The following is a 22,611-nucleotide window of genomic DNA, read 5'->3' as shown; positions in this document are numbered from 1 at the left end:
TGAGCAACAGTTATATATCCATGTACATCGACATACATAACCTGAAAGGGCATAATAAAGGACCACAAAGAGTTTCTTTTCTAGTAACACAGCTTTTTACGTTTCACATAAAATACATTTTCACTGACTAATAATCTATCATTATGGCATGTAACATTTATATTTGTAGTTAAAAAAATATCATTGATTTTTTTTAGACATTGTAAATTCTGCACACCAACCTGCCAAGGAGACTGATGTTAAAAGGGCATATTGGTGGCATCTCCCCTTCGTGTACATGTATTAAAACAATAAATATTTCTTCTTTTCAAGAAGGTCTGAATTTAGTAATAATGTTATAGAACAAACATATAACAAATATATCAAATGCATACAAATATTTTGCGATACACACTTTTTGAAATCACGCTTACAAAAGAAGTCTACTTTTATGAAATTTTTACAATACTTAAAGCGAGATTATACGATTTTTATATGTGTTGAATTGTAATATATTGATACAAATATGCTATAATAACACACATCATTCTATATCCAATAAATTCATCCAATCGGCATTCTTCATATGTACCACGTGACCGTCCAATATATTCCGGTATTGGATCCAAAAAGTCTGTATTTTTTCCATATTGGACAGTTGAGTACAAGTGCACTAAGCAATTGTTTTATAACGATAAAATCCGTTACCGCGAAAAAGTATCCAAATGTACGATAATCGACACACACGGGCGCTTGTCTTGAAAATAGCATAGATGAAATTAAAGCATTTTAAAGTAAAAATTAAAATGAAACAAAGACCTGAAGAAAGGGATATAGAATAAAAAGCTTATTAGACGTTTGAATTGTACAATACGTGATATATTTGGACTCGCACACAGTTTGAAGTCGTATTGAACTCGCCTAACGGCTCGACCAATATGGCGTCAAACTGTGTGCTTGTTCAAATATATCTCCTTATTGTACAGTGAAACGTCTAATAACCTGTAAATATGCAAGAAAAATGATACATTTAAGACAAATTTAATAAAATGCAGCAAATACAAATTAGCGCCCGAGCCGATGGTGACGAAGATAATTCGTACATATTTTCCTACAATAACCTATGCATTTGTGTTTTTAATAAGTGTTCGTGTCTCATATGAATCGATATCACTGCAGGAATTTCAAATGAACCGTTAAAACTAAATTCAAATTCACATCGTACATGTATGATATTCATGCTGGCAAATTTTGCTGAACAGCCCTTTTCGATTTTAGAATTGAATATCTTTTTTTTTTTTGACATTTTTCGACACATGTTCTTCTTAACTTTTATTTAATTTTATATTGAAATATATGTATAATACGTTTTTATACATTCTATATTAATTAATAAATATTTGCCAAGATCGTATATACTTGCTTTAAGTTGTATTATCCTTAAAGCAAGAGTGTCACGGGGACTCCTTTGTTTTATCATGAAAATGAATCATTGGGATAGGGTCATTGGGATAAATCTTCTGACAAAGTTTAATGAAAATAAGACTATAAATGTGGCCTCTAGAGTGCTGACAAGGTATAAATATAGCCATATAAGGAAAAATGCCCCGCCACCTGCTGATCGTGTTTTTAAAACAATCAAAACAATTTTGGTACTCGTCCAAGGTATCATGCGGACAAATCTTCTGACCACGTTTCATGATGATCTGACAATAAATGTGACCTCTAGAGTGTTAACAAGGTTTTACTGAAGCCATATAAGGAAAAAGGCCCCGCCCCGTTGGCAACTATGTTTTTCAACCAACCAGAATCATTTTCGAACCCGTCCAGGATATCATTGGCATGAATCTTCTAAGTTTCATGAAGATCAGACCATAAAGTTTGGTTTAAGAGTGTCAACAAGGTTTTACTATAGCCATATTTGGAAAAATGATCCATCCCCTTGTGGCCATTTGTTTCAAGCATCTGTGATAATATTTAAATTTGTCGAAGATATCATTGAGACAAATCTTCTGACCAAATTTCATGAAGATTGGACAATCAACGCGGCCTCTAGAGTTAACAATGAAAATTGTTAAGCCGCACTATACGCAAGACAGACAAAAGGCAATCACAAAAGCTATCCATGAGTCCATGTGCTCAGGTGAGCTAAAAAAAGGTCACTGAAAATCCTTATTATTCCCTTGATAATTATACCAACTGCAGGATCCAGTTACACAGACAGACTAATAATTATATCAATTGCAGGATCAAGTTTTAGACAGGCCAACAGACTGACTGATGGACAGATGGGTTTTAAGGAGAGTCCTATGCCATGAAACCTAGTTTACAATTAATTATGAAAAAGTAGTTGTATTATCGTTAAAGCATGAGTGTCACGGGGACACCTTTGTTTAATCATAAAAATGAATCATTGGGATAGGGTCATTGGGATAAATCTTCTGACGAAGTTTCATGAAAATAAAACTATAAATGTGGCCTCTAGAGTTCTAACAAGGTATTACTATAGCCAAATATAGCCATATAAGGAAAAATGCCCCGCCATCTGCTGACCGTAATTTTCAACCAATCATAACCATTTTGGTACTCGTCCAAGATATCATGCGGACAAATCTTCTGACCACGTTTCATGATGATCAGACAATAAATTTCACCTCAAGAGTGTTAACAAGGTTTTACTATAGCCATATAAGGAAAAATGCCCCGCCCCCTTGGCAGCCATGTTTTTCAACCAACCAGAATCATTTTCGAACTCGTCCAGGATATCATTGGCATTAAATCTTATCAAGTGTCATGAAGATCAGACAATACATTTTGGTATCAGAGTATTAACAAGGTTTTAATATAGCCATATTTGAAAAAATGATCCGCCCCCTTGTGACAATGTTTTTCAAGCAACTGACAATTTTTTTTATTTGTCCAAGATAGCATTGAGACGATTCTTCTGACCATTTTTCATCAAGATTGGACAATACATGTGGCCTCTAGAGTGTTAACAAGGAAAATTTTAAAGCCGCACTATACGCAAGACAGACAAAAGGCGATCACAAAAGCTGTCTATTGTGCTCAGGTGAGATAAAATAGGGTCAGGGAAAATCCTAACTATTCCCTTGATAATTATACCGATTGCAGGATCCAGTTTCACAGACAGACTGATAATTATATCAATTGCAGGATCAAGTTTTTCAGACAGGCCAACAGACTGACTGATGGACAGATGGGTTTAAAGGAGAGTCCTATGCCATGAAACCTAGTTTACAATTAATTATGAAAAAGTAGTCACACATCTTTAAATATAGGATGGTTATCTTGTTTTCCTTTTGTGACTCGTTGCTGGGAAATAAAAGCAGTTTCTTGCAGCACAGATTCTGGAAAAGAAACATGCACAATGACCACAAAGTTTTGTCAATAGTCAGATTGTCTTGAACAAGTTATTCCTTTTTTTTTCTTCAGTATCACTGTCAGGTAGTGGATCTGCTTTTTTTGTCAGGTCTACTTCAGCATATTCAGTCATGTTGTCAAGCCCGTGAATGACCAACCGCTTCTGACCTTTTGGAGGATTAACAAATTCAAGCTCAGCATATTCAAGGCCATCGTGGTTTAAGGTTTTCTGAAAAACAATCAATGCTTATTAAAGTACCCGCATTAATTCTTTTTAATTAGGACATACACATCAGTTTATATACAGCAGTAGTTTTAAAGCTGTATATAAGAGTTTGGAGAAATTTTGGTATTCCTCTGAAGTCCAGGTCATTTGCAGGGGCAAAAGGCCCCTTACAGAGATATTCAGATTCTATATGAACTTCATGAATTATGTCATACAAATAACAAAGCATTGTGGGGTAGTAAGTTTTTTTTAATCTGATGTTAATTCTGTCAGGAGTATTTTTAAACAAGAGTGCCAAACTGTCACAAGATACGCACGTTTGAAGGTTTAAGACACCATGTTCAATGCTTGAAATGCACTAAGTGACATAGTGACCTAGTTTTTGACCTGGCATGACCCATATTTGACTTGACCTAGATATCATTTAGACACAACTTCTGACAAAATTTGAAAAAGATCGGATGAAAACTACTTCAATTAAAGAGCGGACACCATGCCAAATCCTTGAAATGCACTTAGTGACCCCGTGACCTAGTTTTTGACCTGGCATGACCCATATTCAAACTTGACCTAAATATTGTCTAGATACAACTTCTCCCAAATTTGGTGAAGATTGGATGAAAACTACTTCAATTAGAGAGAGGACAAATGCCTAATGCTTGAAATGCACTAAGTGACCTTGTGACCTAGTTTTTGACCCAGCATGACCTCTAGTTGAACTTGACCTAGATATCATTTAGACACAACTTCTGACCAAATTTGGTGAAGATCGGTTGAAAACTACTTCGATTAGAGAGCGGACACAATGCTAAATCCTTGAAATGCACTTAGTGACCCCGTGACCTAGTTTTTGACCCAGCATGACCCATATTCAAACTTGGCCTAGATATTGTCTTGATACAATTTCTGACAGAGTATGGTGATGATTGGATGAAAACTATTTAGAGAGCGGACACTGCTGTGGACGCCAGCGCCGCCCGCCCGCCGTCCGCCAAGGTGAAACTATAATACATCCCGTTTTTTTCAAAACGGGCGAATAATAAATCTGATTGAAAACTATATCTTTGGCATTTTAGCACATTGAAGTTTTGCAGACACAAATAAAAAACTAGAGCATTGTCACAGACGTGACAAATACCCCCACATGCTGCATTGACACAGAATATTTTGCATGTTGTCGTTACAAAAAAAAGCGGACACCATCCTCAATGTTTAAAAAGTAACCCTGTGACCTAGGTTTTGACGTGGCATGGTCCATGTTTGAATTTCACCTACTCATCATCTATATACAATTTCTGACCACGTGTGGTTAAGATCCAATGAAAACTACTTGAATTAGAGAGCGGACACCAAGCTCAATGTGTTAAACGTACTAAGTGACCCCGTGACCTATTTTTTTATCTGGCATGGCCCATGTTGGAACTTAACCTCAAGAACATCTAAATTAAACTTCTGACCAAGTTTGGTGAAGATCGGATAAAAACTACTTGAATTAGAGAGCGGACACCATGCTGAATGTTAAAAAAGGCACTAATTGACAATCTAACCGAGTTTTTTGCCCGGCATGGCCGATGTTCAAATTTGGCATCGAGATCATCTAGATAAAACTTCTGACCAAGTTTGGTGAAGATATTGGATTAAAGAGCGGACAACATGCTGAATGTTTAAAATGGACTCAGTGACCCAATGACCTAGTTTTTTGCCCGGCATGACCCATATTAAACCTTGACCTAGATATCATCTAGATACAACTTCTGACCAAGTTTGGTGAAGATCAGATGACAACTACTTAATTTAGAGAGCAGACACCATGCTCACTGTTTAAAACGCACTAAGTGACCCTGAGACATAGTTTTTGATCAAGCATGACCCATATTTGAACTTGACCTAGACATCATCAAGATACAACATCTGACCAAGTTTGGTGAAGATAGGATGAAAACAACTTGAATTAGAGAGCGGACACTTATACGGACTGACCGACAGACCGACCGACAGAGAGACAAGTTTACTCCTATATACCCCCCTAAACTTCGTTTGTGGGGGTATAATAATAAGTTGTGTTGCTGCAATTGCCCAATGCCACCGAAAGTATTGACACAAAACTCAGATCTTGACCTTTACAGTTTTGAAAAACGGACAACAAGTTTACTTTATTATTTGGAAAACAGAAATCAAAATTTATATTACAAGTAATGCTTTTCTAAAGAAAATTGAACAACTAAATAAATATATTTAGAACAAGAGATGTGTTTGTCAGAAACACAATGCCCCCTTTTGCGCCACTTTGAAATAAAATTCAATATTTCATTTGGCAGGATTAGAAAGTATCTCCCTTTTAAAGCTTATTACTTGCCTTGTATTGTATTTATGACTTTTGACCTTGAAGGATGACCTTGACCTTTCACAAATGTGCAGCTTCATGAGATGCACATGCATGCCAAATATCGAGTTGCTATCTTCAATATTCAAAAAGTTATGACCAAACTTTAACAAAGGTTAAAGTTTTGGGACACACACAATGAATGACAGACAGACAGACAGACGGACAGACAAACAGACAGGCCAAAAATAATATGCACCCGATCTTTCGATCCGGGGGCATAAAAATGTTATGGTTCTTGTACAAAGCGCTTCTCATTTAAAGTCTTCAATCACTAAGCACTTACCCTAAATGATCTGCTATATTATTGGTCACATTAAAGAGCCATGGCCAGTGGCTTAATGTAATTACCCTAAAGATATGGGTTTAAATTGAATATTATACTTGTTAAAACAATCAATCATTGCTGCTGGACAACTTTATCCTTAATGTTCTAATGCATAGAAAACATCTTCCTTCTTTTTCTTCCTTCAACAAGAGTTCAGCTGTGAGAATAACACACACAGATTAATTAAGTATTTCTGACAGCAAAGACAGGAGAAAGTCTCAACTGAATTTTTCAATTTGACTTCAAAGCGTTGAACTAAAATTATGAAATTGATCTTAAGTGTAAATATCTAGTTATTGAGCGCCCTTCTTAGTCTCAGTATGTTTGTCATGTCATGTTTGAAAATCTTTGTTATGCCCAAGACTATGTTTTGAGCACCTTAAGTTGGAGTATGAGCTTGATTCTTGCACAACTCTGTTAAACAATCATACTTAAATCTGAACTTACATGGGTACATAAACCATGAACCTATATGCCTGGTTTATTCAAATTACATTCCATTTAACTATGCTTTTACTTTATTTCACAACAATGTTCAAAAGAATGCTGATCATTTGTTATTTTGAAATTTCATTTATGCTGCATAAAGTTATTTTCTGAAAAAAGTGCTTTCGTAATTCAATTTTATTTGTCATTTGACCTTGAATTGTGACCTTGATCATGGCCCTACAGGCCAGATTCTTGCAAATGACCCTCAATCTTGTACTTTTTGTGACTTCTACAAGTATGTTTGACAATATATCCATGGCAAACAAAAAACGTGATCCAGACAATGCAAGTTCTGACCAGAACCTAAACTGCACGCTTGCTTTTTGCTTAAAGTGAATAATCGAAATTAATTTATCGATTTGTTATCAAAAACAAAATTGTTTCATCATTGGTTTTGTTGTTATCATGACATGTGGTTAACACATGTTTGAGAATATTCTAAATGCATTTCCATTTGTCAAGTATAATAACTCACATTGGAATGTTGTTTCTGATGTAAAAAAATGCAAATTTTCTTACATTTGCAATGCAAGGAAAAACATAAAACATTATTGTTTCAGAGAGATCCAATTATCCTTTACCAATAAAATTCTAAAATCCACTGGAAAGCCTATTGATAGATAATTTAACATATGAATTTTTAATTCGGAACCTAAATTAGTTCCACATTCTTATTGGATTTTATGGTTGTTAAGACACCAAACAAGGGCTGTTTGTAAAACATGCCTGCCCCCCAAATGGGCTGTCAGTTGTAGTGGCAGCCATTAAGTGAATACGTTTTTTTGTCACTGTGATCTTGACCTAGTGACCTGACAATCAATAGGAGTCATCTGCCAGTCATGATTAATGTACCTATGAAGTTTCATGATCCTAGGCCTAATTATTCTTGAGTTATCATCAGGAAACCATTTTACTGTTTCCAATCACTGTGACCTTGACCTTTGACCTAGTGGCCTTGAAATCAAGAGGGGTCATCTGCCAGTCATGATCAATGTACCAATGTTGTTTTAAGATCCTAGGCGTAAGCATTCTTGAGTTATCATCCGGAAACCATTTTACTATTTCGAGTCACTGTGACCTTTGACTTTTGACCTAATGACCTGAACATCAATAGGGGTCATCTGCCAGTCGTGATCAATGTACCTATCAAGTTTCATGCTCCTAGTCATAAGCGTTCTTGAGTTATCATCCGCAAACCATTTTACTATTTCGGGTCACCGTGACCTTGACCTTTGACCTAGTGACCTAAAAATCAATAGGGATCATCTGTGAGTCATGATCAATCTACCTATCAAGTTTCATGATTCTAGGAATAAGCGTTCTTGAGTTATCATCCGGAAACGATTTTACTATTTCGGGTCACCGTGACCTTAACCTTTGACCTAGTGACCTCAAAATCAATAGGGGTCATCTGCGAGTCATGATCAATGCACCTATGGAGTTTCATGATCCTAGCCCAAGCGTTCTTGAGTTATCATCCGGAAACCACCTGGTGGACGGACCGACCGACAGACAGACCGACCGACAGACCGACATGTGCAAAGCAATATTCCCCCTCTTCTTCGAAGGGGGCCATAATTATTACCAAAGTTCACTTATTAGATCGATTTTGCATTTTGGATGGTAAGATGACCACAATAAGCCATTTCAGCAAAGTTAGGTTCTTTCGTAGAATTTATGATTTTAACAAGATGAATTGTTCAGTAAAGGTAATTATCTAAATACTGGCCAAACAACACAGAAATGATAATTATGAATGTCATAAATAAGATAATATGTGTCATGTATGTAACATGATGGCCCTTAAATGCTCACCTGGGATCAAGGACACCAACCATTAAAAAACTGACAAGGTGATCAAGTTTTTAACCCCACCCTACCCGGATTCAAACATTGCCTTCATAGTGCACAGATTACCATTTTGACCAAGTTTCATTAAGACTGAGTCATAAATGTTTCCCTTGAGACCCAACTTAACAAGATTCAAACTTGGCTAAACTAGTGTCCAGTTTGTCATTCTGACTAATTTTCATAAAGATTGAGTCATATTTATTTTTTTTGTCTTGTTGATCTCGTGTTTTGGATTCACACGATCAAGATTCGAAATGGGCCTAAAAAGTGTCAAGATACACACTTCAACCACAGTTTATCAAGATTTTGTCATACATGTGGCATCAAAAGCAGTAACAAGATTTTTCTAACATTTTACCTGGTGTCCTTGTTTATGAACATACACGACCAAGATTCCATTTGGGCCTGGATTTAGTCAAGATAAACATTCTTTTTTAATTTAGATTGAGTCATAAATGTGGCCTCCGGAGAATCAAACCCGCCCGTGATATTGGCTAGACAAACATTCTGACAAGGTTTTATCAAGTTTACATGAACAATTCAGTCTCCAGTGTGGTAACACGACTAAAATTTACAATATTATACACCACACAGCAACAGACTGTGGACATATGGTGATCACAATAGGTCACCTAGAGCACTTTGTGCTTTGTGATCAGATGAGCTAAAAACTGTCATTTTTTATCAGTTCAAGCAAGGTAACATTGTTGTCCTAGAAAGATATTACAATATTTACACTTCATCTAAATAGAACTGTCAAGCAGTTAATGACCTGATTCAGAAACAATGCACATGTTCTACCTTTGGTAGTTTTGGGCTGTTATTTTCAGGAACAAATCCTTTGTTGTCTTGAGCCTTCATTCTTTGACCTGGCGCTGAATTCTCAAAAACGTCTGTAAATCAAATGCATTTATTTAAAACACAAAGAAATTAATTGATAATGAGTACATGCTTCCACTTAATACATTAACATTTAGAGTGTAACATAAGAAAAACAAGCAAATTCGTTGAATTGATACCCCCGCCAATATGGTTCTGGATACTCATACCAAGTTTCAATAAAATCCGCCAAAAGCACTTTCAAGATATGGCTCCAGACACACAAAAAAGCATTTTTTCAAGATACAAAGGGCCATAACTCTGTTATAAACAGATGGTGTACAATGCTATTTGGCGTGCATCATCCTATTATCCATATATATATATACTCATACCAAGTTTCAATGAAATTCGCAAAAGCACTTCCAAGATATGGCTCCAGACAGACGGACGGACGGAAGAACGGACAATATCCCTCCGCCTATGGCGCGGGATAACTATTTCTAGCTTACACAAAAATAACCTATTAAGATCATGAGTTCACGAGGCACAATTAAGAGCCTTTCTGAAAATTCTTCACATGCCATTTGTCAAGCAATTTGTACATGAAGTTTATAATGCTATGGTGGTTGCTATTAAATATTGATGCCCCACTGTACATTATTAAATGCAGAGCATACATGTAAAACACTAAACTTGTAGTTATAGTCGTTCAAAAATGTATGAGATTTACTTACCACCATCATCAATGGATGCATTCTTCTTTCCTAAAACACAAAATCATATTTTTTTATTTCAACTTATATTTTTTATTTAATTAGTATTATAAAAATCAAAATGTAAATGGGATTGCACAAAATGTTCATACATATAAACTTTTGTAGGTAAAGCAGAAGCTATAGTTGTTGTAACAAATATAATGGCCCAAAGCAGTCATCCATGTACAAACAATGAAATTGAAAAGCTTGCAGGGATGTATTTGAATAGATGACAAGATGTTCTAGCTCTGTTGAAACATCAAGACAGTAAATGTTTAAAGCAAAGCTCAAGACATTTTTAAGAAGACAAAATAGGACTTCTAGCCCACAACAACTGACATTTTGTCTTAAGCATCAGTTTTGGTTATCATTACTACAGTCACATACAGATTTAGATCTTGACAAAAGAGTGTTGTATTGTGGCCTAGACCTTTTCAATTTATGGACACATACTCTATTTATGAGTAAACATGTAAGAAAAATGAAACTAAACAAGAGCTGTCTCCATCGGAAGACATATGCCCCCAAAAAACGCGTTTTCGAAACCTAAACAAAGCTTTCGAAACCTAAACGCGGAAGTTCAAGGTCAAAGGGGTAAAAATTTGTGTGCGTATGGAAAGGTCTTGTCTATATACACATGCATACCAAATATGAAGGTTACACATAAAGATAAACATAAGTTATGAGCATTTTTCGAAACCTGAACGCAAAAGTGCGAAGGACAGATCTAGTGACCTAGTTTTTGACCCCAGATGACCCAATTACAATCCCAATCCAGATTTCATCAAGATAAACATTTTGACCAAATTTCATAACGATTGGATGAAAACTGTGACCTCTATTTTCTACACAAAGTTGTCCCATTATTTGACCTAGTGACCTAGTTTTTGACCCCAGATGACCCAAATACAATCCCAACCCAGATTTCATCAAGAGGAACATTCTGACCAAATTTCATAAAGATTGGATGAAAACTGTGACCTCTACTGTCTACTCAAAGTTTTTCTATTATTTGAACTTCTGACCTAGTTTGTGACCCCAGTGGGCCCTAACTCAACAGTGTCTTATTCAAGTTGGCTGATTGACCTAGATGTTATGACCTTACACATCTTCATGAAGTGTGGCAGAGATCCTATGACATTTGCTCGAGTTATTGAGTGAAAACGAGAAAAAAAAGTATTTTTTTTATGATTCAAGGGCCGTAACTCAGGAGTATCTGGGTCAATTCGGCCAATTATCGAACTTGACCTAGATGTTATTGCCTTACACATTTTTATGAAGTTTGGCAAAGATCCTATGTTATTTGCTCGAGTTATTGAGCTGAAACGAGAAAAAATAAATTTACGATGATTCAAGGGCCGTAACTCAGAAGTGTCCAAGTCAATTTGACCGATTCTGGAACTTGACCAAGATGTTATTGCTTTATACATTTTCATGACATTTGGTGATGATCTGATGACAATTGCTAGAGTTATTGAGCGGAAACGATAACCAAATTACGATGATTCAAGGGCTGAAACTCAAGTGTGTCTGAGTCAATTTGGCTGATTATCGAACTTGACCTAGATGTTATTGCCTTACACATTTTCATGAAGTTTGGTGAAGATCTGATGACAATTGCTTGACCTATTAAGGGGAAACTAATCCAGACAGACTAACTGACTGACTGACTAACGGACGGTGCGATTTTAATATGCCCCCAGAGCCTATGTTGAACATTTAGGACAATACATTTTTTTAAATATGGATAAATTGTTATGGCTCTTTTGCACTGCAATAAAAACTATTTGCATATCATGTTTCAACAGAGCAGAAACCAATAATTGGAAAGAATGTTTAAATTCTTACGTGCTTTTTACAGTTATGGAACATAATATATAAATAGTGATCATTCATCATTTACCTTGAATATTAACCTTGCAAGTATATGACAAACAAGCATGTGCACAACACCTTGAAAATAATTATCTGGTGTTTAATTTAAAATTGTCAGGCATTACAAAGTAATTGATAAATTCCTCAATCGACTTATGTGTCTGAAATAGCACACACACACACATTCACACACATGCCGCTTTGTTAGAGTGCATTGATAGTTGAATTTAAAGAATTGTTTTCTAATCCAAATATCACCACAAAATGGCAAGGGAAATAATGTGTTTACTAACTAAATTATGAGAAGGGAGTTATGATTCTAGATAACTTTTTAATGAAATATATCAAAGTTTAAAGTTAAAACCTGTTGTAGCGTTCAACATATGACCCATACAACAATCAAACATTAGATTTACCGTAACACATTGTCACTCGCAGAATTCCAGAACGAGTCTGAACGTGAAACCATCTAAGATAGAACCACGCAACACCTCATCTTCTTTCGACCCTCCACTCTTTTGAACATTCAGCCTCGTAATGATATTGTCACAAGATTACATTTCCAGAATTAGTAGTTATATATACTCCCCCTTTGAAGTTTTAATACAGTAAATAAATTTTATTGATTTAAGTACTTGCTTGTATTAAATTTTGTGCACACATATTTACGCACACATTTTGACACTCTTTGTTCGAGCATTTTTATCGCAATTAATCTCTTGGTTTATTGATATATCTGTGGTTTTATTGCCAGTTAGTTCAGCATGAAACTATGAGCTCGTTATGATCAGTTACTGTGCCGAAAAATACTAAATAACAAAAATGTGTCATAAATAACATGTGACAAATGTCTGGTAATTAAACTAATTTTATGATACCTCCAATGTCTTCTCGTGGAAGTAGATTGTCAGAAACTGTATAGATATTAGCCACTTTAACCATAAGAATAGAGTGAATGCCAGACAATCGTTCCAACGGAAAATCATTCCTACCCTAATTTTGACACAGTTGGAAATTCGTTCCTATGTTGTTTTGACAGCCCGGGGCATTCGTTCCCATGTTATTTTGACAATGCGGTCAATGGTTCATACATTATTTTGACAAGCCGAAAATTTGTTCCTAGGTAATTTTGACAATGCGAACAATGGTTCAAACAATATTTTGACAGCCCAGACATTTGTTCCTACGGTATTTTGACAACCCTGAGATTCGTTCCTACATTATATTGACAAGACGGCCTTAAAAGCCCAAAGTCGCTCACCTGAGATAACAAGATATTATTGGGACAAATCTTCTGACCAAGTTTCATGAAGATCGGAAAATAAATGTGGCCTTGTTAACAAGGTTTTACTATAGCAATATAAGGAAAAATGCTCCGCCCCCTGGCAGCCATGTTTTTTAACTCGTCCAAGATAATATTGGGATGAATCTTCTGACCAGGTTTCATAAAGATTGGACAGTAAATGTGGCCTCTAGAGTGTTAACAAGATTTTACTATAGCCATATATAGCCATATAAGGAAAAATTCCCCACCCCTGGTGGCCTTGTTTTCAAAGCAACCAAAACCATTTTCGAACTCATCCAAGATATCATTGAGACAAATCTTCTGACCAAGTTTCATGATGATCGAAAAATAAGTGTGACCTCTAGAGTGTTAACAAGGTTTTACTATAGCCATATGACTTAAGTAAAAATGCCCCGCCTCCGTGGTGGCCTTTTATTTCAACAACCGGCATCATTTTTGAACTCGTCCAAGATATTATAGGAATGACTCTTCTGACTAAGTTTCATGGAGATCGGACTATAAATGTTGCCTCTTGATTGTTAACAAGATTTTACTATAGCCATATATAGCCACATAAGGAAAAATGCCCCGCCCCTTGACAGCCATGTTTTTCAAGCAAACCTAACCATTATGGAACTCATCCAAGATATCAATAAGAAAAAATTTCTGACCAAATTTCATGAAGATTGGACGTAAATGTTGCCTCTAGAGTGGTAACAAGGTTTCACTATAGCCATATAAGCAAAAATGCCCCGCCACTGGCGGCCATGTCTTTCAACCAACCGGCATCATTTTCGAACTCGTCCAATATATTATTAAGATGAATCTTCTGACCAAGTTTCATGAAATTTGGAAATAAATGTGGCATCTATAGTGTTAACAAAATTTTACTAGAGCCATATATAGCCATATAAGGAAAAATGCCCCGCCCCTTAGCAGCCATGTTTTTTCAAGCAAAGGTTACCATTTTTTAACTCATCCTGATATCATTTGGACAAATCTTCTGAACAAGTTTCATGAAAATCAGAAAATAAACGTGGCCTCTAGAGTGTTAACAAGGTTTCTACAATAGCCATATAAGGAACAAGAGCTGTCTCCATAGTATTCAAATGCACTAAGTGACTCCGTGACCAGGTGTTTGACGAGGCATGACCCATAATCGAACTTGACCTAGATATTGTCTAGATACAACTTCTGGCCAAGTTTGGTAAAGATCGGATGCAAACTATTTGAATTAGAAAGGGCACATAAAAAATGGTAATTGAAATGCACTAAGTGACCCCGTGACCTACTTTTACGACCCGGCATGACTCATATTCAAACTTGAACTAGATATTGTCTAGATACAACTTCTGACCAAGTTTGGTAAAGATCGGATGAAAACTATTTGAATTTGAGAGCGGACATGATAAATGGTTTTTAAAATGCACTAAGTGACCCCGTGACCTATTTTTTGACCCGGCATGACCCATATTCGAACTTGACCTAGATATTGTCTAGATACAACTTCTGACCAAGTTTGGTAAAGATCGAATGAAAATTATTTCAATTAGAGAGCGACTTACAGACAGACGGACAGACTGATGGACAGTGCGAAAACTATTTACCCCTTTTTCTTTGATAGGGGGCATAAAAATGCTCGGCCCCCTGGCGGCCATGTTTTTCAACCAACCGGAATCATTTTCTAACTCGTCTAAGGTATTATTGGGATAAATCTTCTGACCAAGTTTCATGAAGATCAGACAATAGATGTGGTCTCTAGAGTGTTAACAAGATTTTACTAAAGCCATATATAGCCATATAAGGAAAAATGCCCTGCCCCTTGGCAGCCATGTTTTTCAAGCAAACGTAACTATTTTAAAACTTATCCAAGATATCCTTGAGACCAATCTTCTGACCGAAGTTCATGAAGATTGGAAATAAATGTGGCCTCTAGAGAGCCAACAAGGCAAATGTTGACGTCGCACACCGCACGACGGACAACAGGCGATCACAAAAGCTCACCATGAGCCCTTTGTGCTCAGGTAAGTTAAAAACCTGAAAATTGGTTCTTTCATTATTGCTTTCCTGGTCATTATTTTAACATTTGATGCAAATTTAGTTTTATAGGAACGTACATCTGGTCTGTCCTGTTTGTCAAAACAACAAAGGAGCGAATGGCACTGAGAATGAACATCCGGTTACCTAATAAAGTGCTAAATATCTTTAAGTTTTAAAAATTAAAATTTAATGCTAAACATTTAACGTATTTAGCAGGTAGCAAAAAAATAAAACTCCTTCATTATGTTGTCATATACAGAGAGTATGTTAGTGTACAGAAACACATCATTAAACCAAGCATTTTTGTTGACTACAACAGGGTAAAAAATGTTTTCGAAAAATATAATCAATGGGAGATTTTTTTATATAAACAAGGATATCAGTAAAACTGGTTGATTCTCCCCAATGATGCTTTGTCGATATATGGTTTGTGTGGTACTAAGTGTGACCTTGAGAAAACATTATTAATAGCCTCAGTGACCTTGACCCCAGTGAACTCAAACCTCATCAAAAAGGAAGAGGTCCATGCAAGGTACCTACATCCCAAATATATATTAGACCGATCAAATTTTATAGGCGCTATGAGAAACTGTAACCAAAGTGTGACCTTGAGAAAATCTATTATTAACCTCGGTGACCTTGACCGTGACCCCAGTGACCTCACACCTCATAACAAGGTAGAGGTCCATGCAAGGTACCTACATGCCAAATATGTTAGAGATCAGTAAAATATTGAAGGCGCTATGAGAAACTGTAACAAAATTGTGACGGAAAAATGTATTTTTAGCCTTGGTGACCTTGACCCCAGTAGCCTCAAACCTCATCAAAAGGTAGAGGTCCATGCAAGGTACCTACATACCAAATATGTAAGAGAACGGTTAAAATATGGAAGGAGCTATGAGAAACTGTAAAAAATTGTGACTAGTTACATTAATATGCTGCATGTTGACACGATAATAAATAGCGTCTCAACAAACAAAGTAGCACAGGAAATCAGTACCTTAATAGATACAAACAAGGGGTACGTTTTGATAATATGCAATATTGTATTCTTGTACTCGTGAAAATTAGAAAAGACATAATTGACATATGTATCTAACCGCTATAAAAATCTGTTGAGACATTGATGGCTTTTTTCGATGTATTGTTAACCACTACCCAAAACAGATTGCTCATAAAAAATATAGCGTTTATAAGTTGTTTTTTTCAAGAATTGCATTCGTAGTTATAAAAAAGATTGAGTTAACTTCGTATTTGTTTTATCAAAAATTAATAATATTATTACAAATTTACTTCACTTACAATGCCACCACTACCTTCTCAGTTTCTGAGGCAAGTTTTATTTAAGAAAGCAATTTATTAAACTCATTTATTGAATTATCATCCATTAAAAAGTTATTTAACAAAATAAAATCATTAAATTTAGTATTTGTGAAGTAAAGTTGCTCTGTACGGTACGTTTACAAACATGCGCGTGAATTGTCAACCCGATGGTGACCCCTTGACATGTTGGTGTGAAAATAAACAATATTTCCCAACAATAAAGCATGTGGTCCAGAAAGCTTTCGACTTCCAAGCCATGAAAGCGTATATTCTCGAAACAGGTCGTAATGTTACCAAGGCTGACAGCATCAGACACAAGCTAATAGACAAAGTCATTTTCTTGACCAATGAACACTGTTGTTGTTGTCATGTTCTGCAAGTATGTTTGCTGATTTGTTTGAACTGCGCGATCGTGTTGCACTAGTTTTACAATTATTTAACAAGAGTTCCAAACTGTCAAAAGATACGCCCGTTTGAAGACTTTGGACAACTTGATAACTTTACCATTTGAGTGGCAAACTGATATATTTGAACTTGACCTAGATATCATAAAGACACCACATCTGACCAAATTTGGTGAAGATCTGATAAAAAGTACTTCAATTAGAGAGCGGACAACATGCTTAATGCTTGAAATGCACTAAGCGATCTCGAGACTTAGTTTTTGACCCAGCATGACCCATATTTAAACTTGACCTAGATATCATTTAGACACAACTTCTGACCAAATTTTGTAAAGATCTGACGAAAACTTCTCCAATTATAGAGCAGACATCATGCTTAATCCTTGAAATGCACTTAGTGACCTGATGAAAACTTTTTCAATTAGAGAGCAGACATCATGCTTAATCCTTGAAATGCACTAAGTGACCCCATGACCTAGCTTTTTACCCGACATGACACATATTCAAACTTTACCTAGATATTGTCTAGATACAACTTCGACCAAGTGTGGTGAAGATAGGATGAAAACTACTTCAGTTAGAGAGCGGACACTGCTGTGGATGCCGCCTGCCCGCCGCTGCCCACCAAGGGTGATCTTATACTACGTCCCGTTTGAACAGGCGTATAAAAACACTTTTATATTTAGTTAATTTTAGACAAAAACATTAACAGAATGAACAAAGAAACACAACATTATTGTGAGCGAAATTTCACAAACGTAATAGTTGCTGCCCAACCAAAAATATAATAATGACATCGTGAACATTAACATTAAGTAGTTCTTATAACTTTTAAAGCGGGTATATACGATCTTGTCAAATATTTAGTAATAAATATAAAATGTGTAAAAAACTTATTATACATATACATTAACATTAAGAAGTTCTTATAACTTTTAACATACATGCTTTAAGACAGGAAAAAATTAATACACAATATGCTCCTACTACTAAATCATTAAAATACAATGATATTAAACATTTTCATTAAGAAACTGAAATTATATCAAAGCAAGTGTTCTCACATTACTTTTGTTTCTATTGAGTACATGTGCAAGCAAAATGACATAACGTATACTTAAACATTTTTACTACTAAATGCTTTTCGGTTAACTGGTTAATAACAATAACCGGTTATGGCAAAAGTTCAACTGTTTTATGTCGTTTGTAACCTCTTGCATCCAAAATATATACAAAACACCAACACCCATACCTTTGTGAATTATAGTTATATTTTGCTATAGTATTGTATTATGTGGCTAATGTATATCTTTGTTTTGTGCAATTATCTATGTTAAGTCTTGAGATCACATTTACTTTGATGTTAATGGGTCACTTGTATTTTTATGAAGAAGAAATATAATTTATAATATTCACTTATGGCACTTTCTATTATGTCAATGAATAATTATTCAGGTGTTAGAATGTTTATTTTATAATTAATTTATCTTTTTCAATTTATTGACTCTACACATACCTGTATTCATATGTTTGACTTTATTGATAGATATGTCAGTGCTCATGAAAAAAAAGAAATCATGAAAATAATAACAATGACCTGGTTTATTATAATATATATTCTCCACCAAAGAAAGCTGTATGTTTAACATCGTTATGATATTCGACGCGTCACCTGATATCTTCACCAGGGCATATAGTTTTAAAATAACACTTGATCCAGATTCAACCACAGCCTTCATATTGTTAAAATAAACATTCTGACTAAGTTTCACCAGGACTGTGTCATAAATGTGGCCCAAAAATATATTATTTTTTTACCTGGTTATCTATGTTTTGGGCGCATGATAGCAAACTCATCCTAGTTAATGTAAAAGTCAAGATTTTGACCATGGTTCATCAAGATTGAGTCATAAATGTGTCTTCTAGATTGGTTAACAAAGTTTTTTTAAGATCGCCCCTGGAAACTGAAGTTTTCCAAAGATTCATGTGACCAAGATTCGAACGTCAATATAGTCAAGATAAACATTTTGTATAAGCTCCATAAAGATGGATGAACAAGAGATGTGTTTGTCAGAAACACAATGCCCCCTTCTGCGCCGCTTTGAAGCCATATATATGACCTTTGACCTTGAAGGATGACCTTGACCTTTCACCACTGAAAATGTGCAACTCCACGAGATACACATGCATGCAAAATATCAAGTTGCTAACTTCAATATTGCAAAAGGTATGACCAATGTTAACATTTTCTAACAGACGGACAGACTGACTGACGGAGAGAAAGACAGACGGACGGACTGACGGACAGTTCAAAAACTATATGCCACCATTCGGGGGCATAAAAATGTTGTCTCTAGACAAAGGATGCTGGCACAGACTGACCATAATAGCTAATAGTGTGCCATTTGTGCTGAGGTGAGTTAAAAATATGACTGATTATTGTAACATACCTTTTTTGTTCTTCTTAATTTCCGTTCTTGTCGACAACAGCATATACATCTGATGAAGCTACAGTTGGTTTTGGTTTATTGACAGTTGTGTACAAAACATCACTGGGCAAACCACCTCTTGAAATATCTGAGGCTGGTATGTACATCATATTTTCAACTTCAACTGAAAGATTGGAATCATGAATTGAATCATTAAATACTTTTTGTTTCTTTCTGTAAAGACCAGATTATTTCCATGGTACTACACTGAGTACGTTATACCCAAGGATGCTCCAATTAAAACCCAAGAGTCATAATATGAACACACATGGTAGGTAGATTTTCTAGAATGCTTTGAGCTTTTATGAGTTCATATGTATAGCTCAAAGTTCTTTCTGGTAACGGTAAACACATGTAACAAATATATATCCCACATGTGTCTTTAAACTCTAGTCAACCAACCTTATACATCGTAACAAACACAATACCTTTTGCCATCGACAACAAATTACATGGCATTTGTTGAAAAATGCTCAAAACAACACGAGGCCCCAGAGGGCCCTGGGGTTCTCACCTGAGAAACTAAGATGTAAAGAAACAAAGATTAAAACTCTTCAGCAAATATTTCAAATTATTGGCATGACAAGACTGACTTTAAAAATAAGGTGTTCCAAAGTATTCACAATAGGCCTATATAGAAAATTACCCGTTCTGACCAAATTTCATGAAGATTGGACAAAAAATGTGTCTTCTAGACTGTTCACATGTTTTCACTATACACATATAGAGAAAACTGCCCCACCCCCTGGTGGCCATGTTTTTCCACCGATCATGACCATTTTCAATTTCGTCTGAGTATAAAATAGATATTTAGACTAAATTTCAAGATGATTAGTCAAAACAAGTGACTTCTAGGGTGTTCAAAAGCTTTTTTTACAATATAAATATAAGCAAAATGACTCCCCCCCCCGGCGGCAATGTTGTTTTACCGATCCGAACCATTTTCGAAGACAACCGCCGTCTTCAGGACACACATATTCTGACCAAATTTCATGAAGATTGAACCAAAAATGTGACTTCTAGAGTGTTCACATTTTTCACTATATACATATAGAGAAAACTGCCCCATTCCCTGGCAGCCATGTTTTTTCAACGATCTGGACCATTTTCGAACTCGTCCGAGACACAAGTTTCATGATGATTGGGCAAAAATTGTGACTTCTAGAGTGTTCACAACGTTTATCTATAGCCATATAAGGAATACTTCTCCGCTCCCTGGGGGCTATGTTTTTCAACGGACTGGAACCGTTTTTTAACTCGACCAACATATCATTAAGACAAACATTTTGAATAAGTAACATGAAGATTGGGCATCCAATGTGAGTTCTACAGTGTTCATAAGGTTTATCTTTTTTGACCTAGTGACATAGTTTATGACCCAGCATGACCAAGTTTCGAACTCGGTCAAGGTATCATTGGGACAAATGTTCTGACCAAGTTTCATATGGCCTCTAGAGTGTTCACAAGGCAAAATGTTGACGACGAACGACGGAAAAAAAAGGTGATTCAATAAGCTCACCATGAGCACGTTGTGCTCAGGTGAGCTAAAAAACATTGAAAGCATAAGTTCTGAATTGATAATTATTACAAAGGACAGGAAAATTTTAAACTGCACTATGTTCTCACCCTAGCATCTAATGGTCTGGCCTTATGCTGGCAGTTGAAAGTTTATTGTTTATAACAGTGTTGTTTGAATTAGGACACATTCTTTTGGCAGGGCTATTGTCGCAATTGGATAAGTGGCATGTTCCATTATCAAGTTGAATAATATAAGGCTTAGGTTTGTATTCAAAACAAGTTGTTATTAAATGAAAGGTATAATATGGGGTTGATGTAAGTTTTACTATCATTCAATGTTAACAAGATGTTTTAGTATTGAAATGCTTTTAAAATGAGAAAACATATTTATTGAACATGTGCCACATATATTTGAGGAAATTTAGCTAGATTTATAAAGAAATAACAAAAATTTAACAAGAGCTCTGCGGTCGGTGACAGATGACCCCTAAACAGGGCCTTGACGCAGGATTTGCTGGAGTCGTTGCTGAGTTACCCATGGAAATTGTGCAAGGGCAATGTATCTGCAAACATCGAGCCGATTGGTCAATCCACTAACGAGTTATCGATTGGGCATGATTTCCACATTCAATTTCATAGTGATTTTAATGATTGACCTAAATGTCAATGGGATTATCTACTGTTTAAGGTCAGTGCATCTGCAAAGTATGAGGCCCATCACTCAAGCCTTTGGTGACATATCATACTGAAACCAATTTAACACTGAATGTCACAGAGACCTTTGATTTAGTTACCACAATTTCAATAGGGGGTCATATACTGTCCAAGGCCAAGGCACATGGGAGGTATCAAGCTAATTGGTCAATCTGTTCACAAATTATTGATCGGAAACAAACTGGACTACTGACAGACTGATCAACATCAAGAACAACAATACCCCCTTTTTTCGATGGGGGTCATAATAAAATGTTAAAACATCATATATGTATAAAACATGTAAAGTGACTTTTTAATTTAATAAAAATAAGATTTTCTATCCCCATTTTCTAACATCAATCAATGTTTGCCATCCCCTGTAAAAAAAATCCAAGAAAATAATGGCACCAGCATAATTGTTTTTATCAGAGATCGAATCTTGATAGATTCAGAACTAAAACCATTTTAGACTAATTAATACATTCTTTATTATTTTTAGTGCATTATTGGTATTGAATTTATTCTATGTTATTTGACTAAAAAGTAAATATTATAAAAGGACTCAACTTTTACAGTGACTAGCTTGTGAATTTATACTATACCCTTGTTTCGTTGTTCTATGTTGCGTCTTCACACAAAACTACGCTACATTTAACTTAACTATCGGTAATATACCCTGCCATACAGTACTCTCGCAGTACTAAAGAAATAATCATTCACCTATAAACACCATGTTTATATATCAGATAAATTATTAAATATAAAAT

Source organism: Dreissena polymorpha, chromosome 15 (genome assembly GCF_020536995.1).
Source record: "Dreissena polymorpha isolate Duluth1 chromosome 15, UMN_Dpol_1.0, whole genome shotgun sequence".
In the NCBI taxonomy this organism is placed as follows: Eukaryota; Metazoa; Mollusca; class Bivalvia; order Myida; family Dreissenidae; genus Dreissena; species Dreissena polymorpha.
Note: the sequence above shows the minus strand (reverse complement) of the source record.